Here is a 3,792-nt window from a genome sequence, read left to right as displayed (position 1 = left end):
CCCCCCCCCCCCCCCCCCCCCCCCCGCCTTGAGGAACGCATGCTTTGGGCTTACACCCTTAGCCACCAGCACCAAGAGTTAGTCTCTGGGACAAGCATGAAACTTACTAAATATGGAATAGTGTTAAATTACAAATTTAGATACGGGACTAACACCATTGTGTTTAGAACAACCTCTACATTCCGTAGATACGCCAAATTAGCAAATCTAGATACTTTCCATAAATAGTCATAGAACCAATAGAACTAATATATAAGGCATGATTGTGAGGGTGTTTGGCAGACATAGTAAACTATCATTTGGTGATATTGAGAGACTAATCTCAATAAGTGAGGGTTCTTGTCAAGCTAGTGCAAGATAGAGCAAAAAAGAACTAAAAGCCAAGCTGAGTATGCTCAGCAAGAAACATAAAAGCGTTCCTACCTTATATTCATTTGGCTAAGTATAAATGATAAACCCAGTTTACTATCACTTGAACAAGAGGGACTAATGAAGCACTCAATAATACTAACCTCTTGCCACATGGTAGTAAGGAAAAAAATATATGAAAGGACTAGCCAACAAATAACTTTTGATACCCGTAATCATATTTGTGACAAATATGCCTCACTAGTAGATCTAGACATTTTTCATAAATTGCCAATGGGACCAAATGGAACCAACATATGGGGCATGATAGTGGGGGTGTCTTGGCAGATACGGTAGACTACTATCTGGTGATATTGAGGGACCAAGCTTAAAATTGCAAAGGTTCTTGTCAAATCAATGCAAGACAAAGCAAAAAAGAACTAAAAGCTAGACTGAGGATGCTCAATAAGAAACACATAAGAGTTTCTACCTTATATTCATTTAAATATGTACAAATGCTAAACCCAATTTACTAACACTTGAAAAAGAGGGACTTAAAAGAGAACCAACAAACCAATCTCTTACTACCATAGTAGTAAGAGAAAAATATCTAAAAAGACTAGCTGGTTAATACCCAAAATCATATTCATAATAAAGATGATCTATAGAGGTTTAAGTATAGAGAGAAAGCGCTTATCAACAAATGTGTGCCACCTTTATTAATTGGTTAATGGTTTTAAATATTTTGGATTAAGCATCCTTGGGTTTGAATAGTACTAGGCTCGGTAATCTCTTTTAAATTCAAAAGTTTACATTTAGTATTAAAAAGGTTTCAAATCCAACTCTATTGATTGGATAAGGGAATCACACCATATATTGAGATTAGCATTTGGTGGTTTAGTTTGCTCTAGCTAAGCTCCACCCAAGAGGTAAGGTGTTAAGATAGTGAGGCTCTCACAAGAGCTATGGCTCTCAATTTCTGTTCACAAGGGTGTGAATTTGTAGAGAAACATGATGGTTTATAAGCAATTATAAATAACAACTCAAGAGAAAATTTGTAAAGGTTTAAATATAGAAGGAAAGGGCCAATAAACAAGAATGCATCCCTTTTTTCAATCGGTTAAAGATCTTGGGATACTTAAGGTTAACCATCTTTGGATTTAAATAATATTGGGTTAGATGACCTTTGGGGAAGTTTAAATTCATGAGCTTACAAGAAGAAAATATATGAGTGATTAAGCACAATTTTTATTGGAGGAATATGAAGGTTAATATCCTCAAGTATTACAAATTATAAAAGCTTTGTTAGTGGGTAAAAGTGTCATAAGAGAAGTTAGAGTGACTTTTGCAACCTTAGTATAGTATCTCTATAGACTTTGTCACTTGTTTGCCTTGAATATAGAGGGAAAAAGAGCAAGTGTGGTCATAGTGAACTGATTGATATAATTGTTAGCTCTTCCAAAGATTATTATTGCTTCAAACTTGGCTATGGTCTACTTGGAGAAGATCTTTCTTTATTAAGAGTGATCAAGATTCAAAGCTCAATAGTGCATTTAGGAAAAGGTTTATGAAGTCTATACAAGTGACTTTAAAGAGATCATCCTCAAACGAATGGGCAGACTAAGTATGTGAATTAGGTGGAAGAGGATATGCTATGCTATAGCATTAGCCAAAGGCAAGGATAACAGGATCTATATTTTCCACTGGTGCAATTCACCTATAATAATAGCTAATATAGTGGAACTAAACTGAGTTTTTACTTTGCCATATTTGGAAGGCATCCTTGAACAAATTAGAGTTGGGATAACATTTGATGTTCAACACAAGGTAGACATGGAGGTGCCATAAAACTTGATAAAAGTTTGCTAGTGTGCAAATAGAATTTATAGGTGGCTCAAAATAGTGTGGAGAAGTTTGCCAATGAACATCACCAATTCTAGGAATACAAGGTGGAAGAACTTGTCTTTATACAAGTGATCTTTCCATCAAGTGAGTGGCAAATACACATTAGTGCTTTTGAGTAATGGGAAGAGTAACAAACTTTCTCACAGACATGCTAGTCCTTAGTGTTGGAGTGTATTGGTAAAGTGGCTTATTAAGTGTAACTACCAACTAAGGTGGAAATTCATTCAGTATTTTATGTTAACTAATTGAAAAATGTACTATCTTGTAATGATGGGCCTAATGCCTCCTTAATGTATAGCCATGGAGGATGGACTATGAGTTTGAGCTTGAGATGTGGTCAATGTGGGTCAAAGGTAAGATCAAGGGTATTAAGGCATGGTAGGGTAAACTTAACCTACCCTAAGGGCTCACAATGGAGTGGCAGTGTAGTGGAACTTTTGAGGTAGATTGGAGGTGGTTAGGTGGTGAGGAACCTCAAGAGGAGGTAGAGCATAATCCCTTATACCCTAAACCAATTGACTAAAGGGGTGATCACTTGATTGTAGGGCCTATCTTCCCTTTCGAGGAAATGATCATCGGCAATTATATTTAGGCCACTCTCTGGTGACCATGATCCTTCTCATAAGTTTACTAAACATGGTTCTTTAGATCCACCATGCCATGGTCCTTTTCTTAGGGTCCACCAAGCCTTGGATCCACCATATTAAATATTCCTTCAGAATATTCCTATTTGTCAACTATGAGAATCAAAGTGGGCTCTCATACCAATGTTAGGATCCTATCCCTTACACTTGATTCTATTCCTGATCACTTGATTGTAAGCCCTTTCTTATCTTATTATTTTGATATGGTGCCTAACAGTAAAGGACTTAAGACCCTCCAAAAAGACCAATGGTATCTTAAAATTCATCTGACATGGGTTTGCTTGATGAAGTAGATAAAAATGAAAAGGTTGTGGATTGTAATGATATTTCTTTCAACCAATCTTGCATGACCTTCAACAAAAACTCCACCTAGAGAAAAATTAAAAGATATTCATATGGAAATATTACCTCAGGGTTATTTGTGTTTTCCAGGAGAGCAAAGACTTGTTTCATACTCTCACAGGGTTCCTCTCCAGATATTACCTTTTGTAAAACACCAAGGCATGCACCTTGCTTTCCTTCCCAGCAATCCATTGATTCATCCATTTCCTCAATTGCATCAAATGCTTTAGCAGCGTAAAGATATTGGCATGTTTTATAACATTCATTTGCAATCAATTGCAGAAGACTATATGGACAAAAAATATATATCAGTAAAAGACATGAATAGACAGCACACCTGAAAGTTTCATCTGATGCTTCTAGACACAAAAAGTGTTCCCAGGCTATATTAGCTTTTCTGTTCATAATCAAACAGTAAAGCAACCATGCCACATAGTAATAGTTTTCTAGGTATTTAGTGTTCTGAATGAAGAGGAGATTTTCTTCTGCCTCTCTAAAATTGCCTATGCTAGCTTTTACAATGCCAGAATTCCAATTAAATTCGTCTTGTTTT

The 3,792-nt window shown here is 36.2% G+C and overlaps 1 pseudogene; it reads right to left on the bottom strand.

Annotated features, from left to right (window-relative positions):
* Positions 1-3,792, bottom strand: part of LOC9650660 — a 21,265-nt pseudogene that overhangs the window by 2,097 nt on the left and 15,376 nt on the right.

The sequence above is a fragment of the Selaginella moellendorffii genome, unplaced genomic scaffold, assembly GCF_000143415.4.
Source record: "Selaginella moellendorffii unplaced genomic scaffold, v1.0 SELMOscaffold_128, whole genome shotgun sequence".
NCBI lineage: Eukaryota > Viridiplantae > Streptophyta > Lycopodiopsida > Selaginellales > Selaginellaceae > Selaginella > Selaginella moellendorffii.
Note: the sequence above shows the minus strand (reverse complement) of the source record. Positions and strands in the feature narration are given on the sequence as shown.